Below are 13,112 nucleotides of genomic sequence, written 5' to 3'. Positions count from 1 at the left end.
GGTGACCCTTTGTCTCACCTCTTCTGGAGAGCAGTGGCCTCTTGGAGAAAGGGGAGCAGCGTTCGTGTGTATGTGTATGTGTGTCCCAGACTAGGTGCTTTCAAGTCATCAGAAGACTGGGTATTTTGCTTGACGGGAAAGTGGCCTCCTGGACTAACAGCAATACGAGGAACACATTTGTCTCCTGACCAAGAGGGTGGGGTGGGGGAAGATTTTTTTTTTTTTTTTTTTTTTTTTTTTTTTTTGTTTTGCGGTATGCGGGCCTCTCACTGTTGTGGCCTCTTGCGTTGCGAAGCACAGGCTCCGGACGCGCAGGCTCAGCGGCCATGGCTCACGGGCCCAGCCGCTCCGCGGCATGTGGGATCCTCCCAGACCGGGGCACGAACCCGCGTCCCCCGCATCGGCAGGCGGACTCTCAACCACTGCACCACCAGGGAAGCCCGGGGGAAGATTTTTAAGGAGCCGTCAGCAGGAAGGGAACTGGGGAGCCACAGCTGGGGTTAGCTGGGGACAGAGTCACTGTTCCAGACCCCGAGACTGAGCTCCCAAACCTCGGGGGTTGATGTGTTGTGGGGAGCCCTCTCTGAGGGGCCTCCCGTCTGCCCCAGATTAGTGAGGACGGCAGGGACAAAAATGGCCCCAGACTAAGGACGAAAAGAAGGACCTCTGAGTGGCGGGGTGGAGGGGGGATGAATTGGGAGATTGGGATTGACATGTATACACTAATATGTATAAGATAACGAATAAGAACCTACTGTAAAAAAAATAAAATAAAAACCAAAGTATTCATAAAAAAAAAAAGAAGGATCTCTGTCAGGAAAACAAAGCACCTGTGGGTGGTGGGCAGCAAGGAGCCCAGGGATCGCCTTTGCCTTGGGTGCTCTCTGGGCAGAGTCTGACCTCCAGGGCCTGGCGTGGAGCCTCAGCTGAATGAGGGAGCCCTGGGCTCCGCCAGGTCTGGAGGCTGTGAGCAGGATGAAGGGAGCGGTACTCCAGCATCAGCTGGGGGCTCCGGGCTGGGGCAGGAGGGCTGGCTCCTCTCCCTGGCTAACTCCTCATGCCTGTCGGGGAGGCAGACAGTGCTGTCTTCCCCAGGCCTGATGTGCCCCTGACTGAGCCGGTGCAGTGGCTTAAAAATGTGACTGAATCCTTAGACCCTCCCTCATCAGGAGGTGGGGTCTGTGTCCCCTCGCCCTGAACTGGGGTGAGCCTCCTTGAACAGGATGTGATGGAAGCAATGTTCTCTGACTTCTGAGGCTGGTTAGAAAAGGCCAGGTAGCATCTCCCAGGTTCTCTTGGAAACTTGCTCTGGGAGCGGTCAGCTGCCCTGTGAGAAGTCCATTTCTGCGGAAGCCACCTTGTGCAGTGATCACAAAGAGTGAGAGAGATGCCTGAGGGGCCCCAACTCATCCATCCCCAGCTGTTTGAGTCTCCCATGCCCCAGATATCAGACATGTGCATAAGGAAGCCTTTGAGATGACCCTAGTCTCAGCCACCAAATGCCTGCAATGCATGACAGACCCAGAGTGAGAGCTGCCTGCAGTCCAGGCGACCTCCGGATTCATGAGTGGAAGACAAGATCATATATGGGTTTCCTAGGGCTGCCTAGGTACCAAATGGCCACAAACTGGGCAAAACAACAAAAATTTATTCTCTCAGAGTTCTGGAGGCTAGGGTCCAAAATCGAGGTATTGGCTTGTTCCTTGTGAGGGCTCTGAGGGAGAATTTGTTCCCTGCCTTTCTCCTAGCTTCTGGTGGTTGTAGGCAGTGCTTGGCTTTCCTTGGCCTGTAGGTGCATCACTCTGGCCTCTGCCTCCATCTTCGCATTGTGTTCTTGCTGTGTCTCTGTGTCCAAATCTCCCTCTTCTTATAAAGGACACCGTCACATTTAATTAGGGGCACCTGTACTCTGTATTATCTCATCTTGACTAATTACATCTGCAATGACCCTATTTCTCAAATAAGATGACGTTCTGAAGTACTGAGAGTTAAGACTTTAACATATCTTTTAGGGGGACATAATTCAACCCATGACATATCGTTATCATTTTAAGCCGCTATTTTGAAGTGATTCTTTATGTAGCAGTAGTTACTCAGAACATGAGAATTAAAGGATGGCTAGGGAAGCAACTAAAACATCAGTGGAAATGTAATTTACCAGAACATCCTTCTAGGAGGCTACTGTATGTGGTTGGGATAATTGATTTTCTAAGTAGCTTGGGGTCGGGTCTGGATCCTCCCCACAAAAGATGGATGTTCCAGCAACAACATGTGCTTGAATAAAAACAGACGGCTTCCCTAAAGCCTTCTAATGTGGGAAAAGAGCTTGAGTTTTGCTTTGTATTCCTCCCCCTTAAATAAATGTTGAATATTTACTTAAAGAGAATCAATGTGATTATTAGAGTGTTCCTGGCCTCCATATATCTCAGCATGGCCTTGTTTACTAACACCTACCCTGTCAGAGCACTGATTAACTGTGGGCTACAGTTGCCTGGTTAAGTGTCTGGTTTCTCCATAGACTGGAAGCAACCCTAAGAGCAGGGACAGGCTATGTCTTGTTCTCTCCTGAATCCCCAGCACAGTTCTTGGCACATAGTAGGTGCTTAATAGTTAGTCTCTGAAAGCATGGATGTTGGAAAAGGAACAAAGGGACTTAAAATCTATATGATGATAAAAGGTATATAAATATATCAGCTACAGAACATCTAAGGATGCTAGAAAAAAATATTTTTGAAATTTGAAATTCTTTTCTGTTAATGGAAGAGCCTATAAGCAAATAAGGGAATTATAAGAGGCCAGGAACAAATTGGAAACATCAGTCCAGGGAAGTAAAGACTGCTGGACACCCTGAGGACTTCTACCTTGTTGGGCAGCCTACAACTTCCACACCTTGAGCTTCTGTGGCACAAGAAAGACAAGGATGAAGCAAGGGATGATAAACATGACCAGGAAGATTTGAAAAAGAACCAGACAGAGGTTCTAGGAATTTAAATATATCACGTGCAAAATTTAAAACTCAATGGAACAGTTAAATAGAATAGACACTGCTGGAGAGGGAATTAGTAAACAGGAAGATAGATTTGAAAAATTATACATAATGCAGTACAGAAAAAAATGAAACTATGAAGAAGAGGTTAAGAGACATGGAGAGTGCAATGAAAAGCTCTAATATATGTCTAATCAGATATTTGGAAAGTGATTATAGGAATAATGGGAGAGGTATTATTCAAAGAGATAGCAGCTGAGAATTTTCTATGATTATTAAAAAATATGAATCTTCAGATTCAGGAATTCCAGTGAATCCCAAAAAGGGTAAATAAAAAGAAGTCCATACACAGATACGTCATAATCAAATTAAAGAATATCAAAGACAAGTAGGAAAAAAAAAAAAAAGAGAAGTAGAAGATCTTAAAAATACCCAACAGGAAAAAACTTCGTTGTTCACAACTTCTCTAATTAGAAGAAATTAGACTAATGGTGACTAGTTATAATAGTATGAATAGTAACAATGAAAAACAGAATAATGATGACTCTAAAGGGCTTTTAAAATTCACACCAACTAGGGACTGTATACCCCAGCCCCTAATAAGACTGAAATAATTTCTTAAAAGATAATTTGTCTTTTAAGGATAAATGTAGATCCTAAGTATGTGCTAAAGAAAATTGAAAACGTATATTCATATAAAAACTTGTACACAAATGTTTATTGCAGCATTATTTATAATAGTGAAAAAGTGGAAACAACCTAAATATCCACCAACTTATGTATGGATAAACAAAATGTGGTATATCCATATAGTAGAGTGTTACTTGCCATAAAAAGGAATGAAGTTCTGATCCATGCAACAACATGGATGAACCTTGAAAACATAGGCATATCGATAGAGACAGAAGGTAGATTTGTGGTTGCCAGAGGCTGGAGGGGAATGTAGAGTGACAGCTAACGGGCATGGGCTTTCTTTTTGGGTGATGATAAGTTCTGGAATTAGATGGTGGCGATGTTTGTTAAATCTTATAAGTACACTAAAACCACTGAATTGTACACTTTCAAAGGGTGAATTTTATAGTATGTGAATCATATCTCAATAAAAATGCAAAAAATAAGAATAAGGGTAGAAATAAGGACATTTTCACTTACAGGCATACCTTGGAGATGTTGCAGGTTCAGTTCCAGGCCACTACGATAAAGCGAATATTGCATTAAAGAAAGTCACAGAAAGATTTTTGTTTCCCAGTGCATATAAAAGTTATGTTTTGGGAATTCCCTGGCGGTCCAGTGGTTAGGACTCGGCACTTTCACTGATGAGGGCCCAGGTTCAATCCCTGGTTGGGCAACTAAGATCCCACAAGCTGCGTGTCGTGGCCAAAAAAAAAAAAACAAAAACGTTATGTTTACACTATACTATGTTCTGTTAAGTGTGTAATAACATTATGTCAAAAGAGTGTACATAATTTATTAAATTTATTAATTTAAAAATATTTATTGCTAAAAAATGCTAACCATCTTCTGAGCCTTCCAATGAGTTGTAGTAGTAACATCAGAGATCACTGATCACAGATAACCATAGCAAATATAATAATAGTGAAAAAGTTTAAAATATTGTGAGAATTACCAAAATGTGACACAGAACAATGAAGTGAGCAAATGCTGTTGGAAAAATGGCACAGATAGACTTGCTTGATGCAGGGTTGACACAAACCTTCAATTTGTAAAAAAAACCACAGTAATGAAGTACAATAAAATGAAACTCAATAAAAGGTATGTCCATTTACTATAACTGAGAGAATTTATAAACAACAGACCCCCATTCAAGGAATTTCTGAAGGATGAGCTTGAGAAGAAAAATGATCTGAGGAAAAACGTCTCAGATACCAGAAGTGATGATGAATTGAGAAAATAATAAAAATATGGGTAAATCTAAACGAACACACTGATTGTCCAAAACAATGTCTATTCTGTGGGGTTAAACAGGAGATGGAACTAAAATCCTGGACCGTAAGTATAATAAATGGAATTAAAGCTTTCAAAGCACTTTGCATTGTTCAAGAAAAGGGTAAGATATTGATTAACTTTAGACTAAGTTAAGTTAGGTAATAATTTCAAAATACTAAGTCACCAATAAAAAAAAATAATAGAATGCCTATCCTCTACACAGTAGAAGGGGGAGAAATGGGATGAGTAAAAAACTTCAAAACAATGCAGCAAAGAAGATGAAAATAAATCCTTAGGAAGCAGGACAAATTAAAATAAAAACAAAACAAAAACAAGATCATAGAAATAAAGTCAAATATATTTGTAAGCTCTATAAATATAAATAGACTGAACTCCCCAGTTCAAATTATATACTCTCAGATTGGATTGAAAAAAGAATAGCCAAAAAAAAAAAAAAAAAAAAAAGAATAGCCAAATGCTGCTTACATGAGACACGTCTAAAAGTGATAAAAAATTGTAAGTAAAACAGTGAAAAAAAATCAGAAAAATGCTAACCAAAAGAAAATTAGCATAGTTATATTACTATCACACAAAATAGAATTTAAGGCAAAAAGGCATCATTAGAGATATAGAGGGTCAATGTATGAAATTTAAATTTACCAGGAGAAAATAGTAGTTCTAAATTCATGGATACCTAATAATATAAGTCCCTTATCAGATATATGACTTGAAAATATTTTTTTCCCATTCTATGGGTTGTCTTTTCACTTTATTGATGGTGTCCATAGAAGCACCAAAGTTTTCAATTTTAAGTTCAATTTATCATTTTTTTTCCTCTTTTTTCTCATGCTTTTAGGGTCATATCTAAGAATACTTTGCCAAATCCAAGATCACGAAGATTTAACCCTATGTTTTCTTGTAAGAGTTTTATAGTTTTAGCTCTTACATTTAGGTATTTGATCCATTTTGAGTTAATTTTTGTGTATGGTGTGAGGTAGGGTTCAACTTCATTCTTTTGCACGTGGATATCCAGTTGTCCTGGCATCATTTGTTGAAAAGACTATCTTTTCTCCATTGAATGGTCTTTACACCCTTGTCAAAAGTCAGTTGACCATAGATATATGGGCATGTCTGTACTTTCAATTTTAGTTCACTGATCTATATATCTATCCTAGTGCCAGTACCACACTATCTTGATTACTGTTGCTTTGTAGCAAATTTTGAAATCAGGAAGTGTGAGTCGTCCTACTTCATTCTTCTTTTTCAAGATTGTTTTGGCTATTCCTGGTCCTTTGTAATTCCATGTAAATTTTAGAATCAGCCCGCCAGTTTTACAAAGAAGTAGCTGGGATTCTGACAGGGATTGCATTGAATCTGTATTCAAGTCTCACATCTCTTTGCAAAGTGAGCGTATCTCCAGTCAGCTGGTCCACGAGAGTAAGGCCAAAGGACGTTCCTGACCAAGCTGGTCTGGTGTTGCCCCCATGTACGTGTCCTCAAGAAGCTATGTTCAGTGTGGGTACCCCTGGGACTGAATGTGTGCAGTAAGAGTGTAAATGACTGAAATAGGAACCCAACTCTTCAAGACCTTTCCAAGGTTGTCCTCATGACTGTAGTAATGGGTGATCTTAGGTTGGGTCCCCCAAGAAGCAGACGTTGAGGTGAGGATTTGCGTGAAAGTAGTTTTGTGGGAGGTGGTCTCGGGAAGTTCTGGAAGGGGAGTGAGGAAGGTGTCCAAGGAGGGGAGAGAAGTCAGGAGTGTGTGCCTAAATGAGCAGGTCGTTGCTACGGGCATCTGGGGCTCAATCCCATTGAGGACCTCTGTGAGAGGGTAGAGAACAGGGTTTCTCAACCTCAGCACTGTTGACATTTTGGACTGAATAATTATTGGTTGTGGGGTGCTGTCCTGGGTGTTGTTGGATGTTTAGCAGCATCCTGGCCTCTACCAGATGCCAGTAGCAACCATCCAACCAAAATGTCTCCAGATATTGCTCCATGTCCCCTGGGGGTGCAAAATTGTACCTGGTTGAGAATCACTGGTATAGATTTGTCTCAGAATTGTCCCATCCAAGAGGGGAGAAGGTGAGGGGGATATATATACACCAACTCCCAATCATCGTTAAGGCTGCTTCTGAAGGTGTCAAATCCCTGCACTTCTGGCCTGTCCTGAGGGTCTCCCGAATCCTAGGCCAGAGAAAGCTCTCAGGCAGCAGAGAAACTGCCCATAGTAAGAAACCACCAGCATGCATGGAAATAGTGAGGGCTGCAGGGATGTGGGCCCCCATAGTGGAGCTACCTGGATTATGCTGTGTGAGGCTTTGGAGACCCCAGCTCCTTCCCAGATCTGCAGCTTGGCCTGGACTTCCATGTTCCTGGGGCTTTGCAGGTTCCACTGCATCACTGTGTTGAAACCAACTCACCCCCGAGCAAGGCTTTAGCCCCTCAGCTCACCTCCTAGTCTCTGCATCTGTCACTGCTCCTGCAGGATGAGGAAAGATGACTTGTGAAGACTGGTAGACAGAAAAGACCTAAGTGATGTTGTTTCCCCAGGTGGAAGAAACTGGTGGGAAAGTTGCTCACAGAATTCCCCTCCTCTTCCCATCTCAGCTCCTTGCACCCACCAGAGATGCTAAGGATGTTCTCCGTTTTCAGTATGCTTTGTGACTTTGGGCAATCACACCTCCTCTCTGGGCCTCAGTCTTCCTTCTATAAAAAACACGGGGCTGCTGGGGGTGGACCAGATGACCTTGAAATGTCCTTCCATCTCGAGTGGCTGCTGAGAGCCCTGGGAGGCGGTGGGGAGTCACCAGGCAGCCAGAGCCTGGGGGCCGGCCGGAAAATGTGACAGCTCGGCCCCCAGTGGTGTTGCTGGCCTCTGATCTCCACTCTGTGCCCGATACTCTGGGTCTGGTCACAGCCCATTGCGGCCCCTCGCTCACTCAGGAACATCTGCTACAGCATTTACCACGTTAATAGATTAGCTTTGAGAATCGGGCAGGTGTTTTCCACCCAAGCCAGAAAACATCAAAATCAGATTGCTCTCCAAGACTTTCCGCACAGGCAATCGAGTTAGAATGACTCGTACGGTCTAACAGATAATAAAACACACATAACATTTGCTTTAAGGTACAGGCAGGGGTATTTTGTCCCGTGCTTAGGAGAAACAAAAACTCACTCTATTTGGGAATAGGGTAATTGAATACAGATGGGAGGAGGTAAATGAAAGAATTTAGCAAATATCTCAGTGGAATAGCTAATGGGAATGAGACAGAATAGGAAATTAAAAATTATTCGAAGCAGATGGACCATTCTTTGAGTTTTTAAAAATTTATTAGGGCCGCGAAAAAATGTGTCTGTTTATTTTCTACGGCCATGAAATTAATGACTTGGTGAGTTTTGCTTGTGCAATTTTATGACTGCCATGTCATCTGTCATAATTTGGGGGCTGTTTGATATAGATTTATGAATGTCCCCACCCCCGCACCCCTCCCTGATTTATTGCCATGGGTCAGACATGCATTAGGCTGTCCCCTATCAAGGGAGCAACGCCAATGGCAGCGTAACCCCTCAGGCCCTGGGTGGGGGGCCTTGGGGGATTCTCAGCCCAGAGGTGAGTGGAAAAGCCATGGAGGGGCTGTGGGAAAGGGGTAGGCCTGACCTGGCTGAACTTCCTCTGCAGGGATGACCCCAGCCTGCCTGGGCTGGGGAGGAGGTGTTCGGAAGGGGTTTCTTGCAAACTGTGGGGAGCAGGAAGCCAGCCCGGGGCTGCTTGTGCTTGGCCGGGAGTGAGGTGAGGGCTGTTGCTGCTGCTTCAGCTCAACCCAAGGGCCACCTGGCTTCCTGTCCCTTCAGCCCCCATAGCTGGGCTCATCTGTCTCCAGACCTGAAGCTCAAGGAAGGAGAAGAAAATTCACAAATTGGGAATCTGTGTGCCTGGCTGCATGCTGGGGGCTTACGTGCATCCTCTAGATGGTGGTTAAAATAGGGCTTTACAACCAGCAGATTTGGGTCCAGTTTCGATCTGATTCTTCCCAGCTGGGTGGCTTTGGGCTGGTTACTACCCTCTCTGAACTTCTTTCCTCCTCTGTAAAGTGAGAATAGAAATGCCTAATGGAGGCTTCCCTGGTGGCTCAGTGCTTGAGAGTCCGCTTGCCAATGCAGGGGACACGGGGTTCGTGCCCGGGTCCGGGAAGATCCCACATGCCACAGAGCGGCTGGGCCCGTGAGCCACGGCCACTGAGCCTGCGCGTCCGGAGCCTGTGCTCCGCAACGGGAGAGGCCACAACAGTGAGAGGCCCGCGTACCGCAAAGAAAAAGAAATGCCTAATGGAAGGGATGTTTTGAGGCTCAAAGGAGATAATGTAACATCCCAGCACATAGCAAAGTGCTGGTAAATGGTAACTCTTATTATTATCAATAAGCATCTTGAGGTGGATATTATTATTTCCACCTGACAGATGGAGACACTGAAGCTCAGAGAGGTTAAGTGATTTGTCTGAGGTCACATGGTTAAAGGGACGGAGCTGGGCTTTCCGCATTGATTTGCTCTTTCTTCCATAACTCTGACACCCAGCCTATTCTGAACTGAGAAACTCCAGACCCCTGGGGGCACAGTTCAGGGCTACAGACTCATGACTCTGTTCTCTGCCTCCTCTGCCTGGGCCCGGCCTACTCCCTACCTGGCGTAGGTGTCCACTACTAACTTAGTCCTGGAGATCAGTCCCTTCTGCTCCTCGGGCTCCCTTTGGGAACAGAGAGCCTCTTCTACACCCCATTGCTGGGCTAGCTGGGCACCTTTTCTAGGTGTGGGTGGGCGAGTCTGTCCATCCTGAGGGCCAAGTGCATCCCAATCCCTTACCTCCCTCCCCCGACCCAGCTCCTGGAGGATGCTGCAGTGGGTGGGGCTCGAGGGCCCCTCAGGCTAGGGAGTTCTTTAAAGGCAAATCCCTGCCTTGGCCTGATGTCACGGTATGTGGTGTGTGGCCTCTGGACAGGCTGTGGGTAGCTTTGAGTCCCACCTGAGCTCTCTTCTCTTTAGCCCCACCTGTTCCCAAAGTCCAGGCCCTTTCATGCCTCTCTCAGCACCTCCAAATTACTAACAGGAATAACTCCTATTTCCCGAGCACCTGTGAAGGGCCGGGCACTGTGCAAAGTGACTTGTTCATGCAGTTCATGCAGTCAGCCATTTATTCCTCCATTGTTTCAATATTTATGGAGTGATTTCTGTGTGCCTGGCACTGTCCCAGCACTGGGGATACAGCAAAGAATAAAACAGATATGGTCCCTGCCCTCACTGAACTTAACATTCCTGTAGGGAAGATAGGCATTCGGTAAACACATTACTCTAATGTGTTAGGTAGACGTAAGGGCTTTGAAGAAAATTAAAGCAGGGTAAAAGATAGGAAAGGAGGTGGTGGGCGATGAGTGGTGGTAGGTGGTGGTGTCTGTTTTGTTTTGTTTTTTCTTTAATGTGTACACTTTATTGAAGTGGTCTCAAGTCAGTGTACAGGTAAGCCCTGGCTACCTCTGCACCCCAACCCGCTCCCAGGGGGACCAAGAGCCTTCATACATCTCAAGTTGGGGGACAAAAAGGGGGGCCACGATGGCTGACCATTCAAAATAAAACAAACGAAAAGAACAAGTATTAAAGCGAAGATTAAAAAAAAAATTTTAGAGTACATAATTTACGCAAAAACAGTGCTATCACCCTCCCCTGTGTTGACTCGGGCGAGGACTGGCCCTTCTCCTCAGGGAGAAGCAGGGCAGCTTTTTGGAAGGCAAGGGACTTCCTGTAACAATGCATCTCATGATATTTGGAATGACTATTAAAAATAAAGAACAATGTACAATCAAAGTCCTAGGCTAGGGGCTTCCCTGGTGGCACAGTGGTTGAGAGTCCGCCTGCCGATGCAGGGGACACGGGTTCATGCCCCGGTCCGGGAAGATCCCACATGCCGCAGAACGGCTGGGCCCGTGAGCCATGGCCATTCAGCCTGCGCATCCAGAGCCTGTGCTCCGCAACGGGAGAGGCCGCAACAGTAAGAGGCCCACGTTCTGCAAAAAGCCCTCAGCTACCTTGTAGAACTTTGGGGATGCTCCATCCAACCAACTGCTGTCACCTTCACCGGTCCAGTTTTAAATCCTGAGTCAAGCACACACACACACACACACACACACACAAATCAAAAAAGACCAAAAAAACACACCAGATAAAGCTATGCCAGTCTCATCTCATTTTCTGCACGAGTTAGGTTTTGTCAAGAAAAGGGTGTAACGCAACTAACAGTCCACCTGGAAGCATTTGCGGTGGACAATGGAGGGGCCAGACTCAGTGTACTCCTGCTTGCTGATCCACATCTGCTGGAAGGTGGACAGCAAGGCGAGGATGGGGCCGCCGATCCACACGGAGTACTCGCACTCAGGATCTTGATGTTCATTGTGCTGGGAGTCAGGGCGGTGATCTCCTTCTGCATCCTGTCGGCGATGCCTGGGTACATGGTGGTCCCGCCAGACAGCACCGTGTTGGCATAGAGGTCCTTGCGGATGTCGACGTCACACTTCATGATGGAATTGAAGGTAGTTTCGTGGATGTCACAGGATTCCATGCCCAGGAAGGAAAGCTGGAAGAGACCCTCAGGGCAGTGGAACCACCCATTGCCAATGGTGATGACCTGCCCATCGGGCAGCTTGCAGCTGTTCTCCAGGGAGGAGCTGGAAGCCGCGGTGGCCATCTCCTGCTTGAAGTCCAGGGCGACGTAGCAGAACTTCTCCTTGATGTCATGAACGATTTCCCGCTCAGCCGTGTTGGTGAAGCTGTAGCCACGCTCCTTGAGGATCTTCATGAGGTAGTCCGTCAGGTCCCCGCCAGCCAGGTCCAGACGCAGGATGGCGTGGGGGAGGGCGTATCTCTAGTAGATGGGCACCGTGTGGGTGACCCTGTCACTGGAGTCCATCACGATGCCAGTGGTGCGGCCAGAGGTGTACAGGGATAGCACAGCCTGGATGGCCACGTACATGGCTGGGGTGTCGAGGTCTTGAACATGATATGGGCCATCTTCTCACAGTTGGCCTTGGGGTTCAGGGGGGCCTCAGTCAGCAGCGCGGGGTGCTCCTCGGGGGCCACCCGCAGCTCGTTGTAGAAGGTGTGGTGCCATATCTTCTCCGTGTCCTCCCAGTTGGTGACAATGCCCTGCTCGATGGTGTACTTGAGGGTCAGGATGCCTCTCTTGCTCTGGGCCTCATCATCCACATAGGAGTTCTTCTGGCTCATGCCCACCATCACGCCCTGGTGCCGGGGTTCCCTGTCCCGGGAGGAGAAGGGAGGGGATGGAGGGGAAGACAGTCCGGGGAGCCTCGTCGCCCGCGAAGCTGGCCTCGCACATGCCGACCAGGAGTGCAGCAGTTGTCGACCAGGAGTGCAGCAATATCGTCATCCATGGCGAACTGTGGGGAGAACAGGACCATGAGGCGGGGGTCGGGTGGGCCGCCCTCGCCCTACCCACTTCCCTGGTGTCTGTTTTAGATAGGCTGGTCTAGGAAGGCCTCTCTGACATGGTAACATTTTTTTAATATGTAATTTTATTTATTTTTAAAATTTTATTTATTTATTTATTTTTGGCTGCATTGGGTCTCCGTTGCAGTGCAGGGGCTTTCTCTAGTTGCGTTGAGTGGGAGCTACTCTTCCTTGCAGTGTGCAGGCTTCTCATTGCAGTGGCTTCTCTTATTGCAGACCATGGGCTCTAGGTGTGCGGGCTTCAGTAGCTGCAGTACGCGGGCTCATAGTTGTGGCTCGCAGGCTCTAGGGCGCAGGCTCAGTAGGTGTGGCTCATGGGATTAATTGCTCCGTGGCATGTGGGATCCTCCTGGACCAGGGCTCGAACCCATGTCCCCTGCATTGGCAGGCAGATTCTTAACCACTGTGCCACCAGGGAAGCCCTGTGGTAACATTTTGAGCTGAGACTGGAAGGAAGTGAGCTATGCATACGGATATTCAGGAAGAGACTTTCCAGGTATAGAGAATAGCAAGGGCAAAGGCCCTGAGGTGGGAGGATGGTTGGAGAGTCTGGGAAAAAGCAAGAAAGCCAGAGCAGAATAAATGAGGAGGAAAGTGATTTTAAAGTCCATTATCTCATTTGAACCCTACCACAGTTCCCCAAGGTGGGTGTTATTAACCATAGTT

General features: G+C 46.3%; 1 pseudogene; it reads right to left on the bottom strand.

Moving 5' to 3' along the window:
• Positions 1-11,212: 11,212 nt before the first annotated feature.
• LOC136136044 (actin, cytoplasmic 1 pseudogene) lies at positions 11,213-12,370 on the bottom strand (annotated as a pseudogene).
• Between the last annotated feature and the right edge of the window lie 742 nt (positions 12,371-13,112).

The sequence above is a fragment of the Phocoena phocoena genome, chromosome 16 (genome assembly GCF_963924675.1).
Source record: "Phocoena phocoena chromosome 16, mPhoPho1.1, whole genome shotgun sequence".
Classification (NCBI taxonomy): Eukaryota; Metazoa; Chordata; class Mammalia; order Artiodactyla; family Phocoenidae; genus Phocoena; species Phocoena phocoena.
The sequence above is the reverse complement of the archived record's forward strand: the minus strand, read 5'-3'. Positions and strand labels throughout refer to the sequence as shown.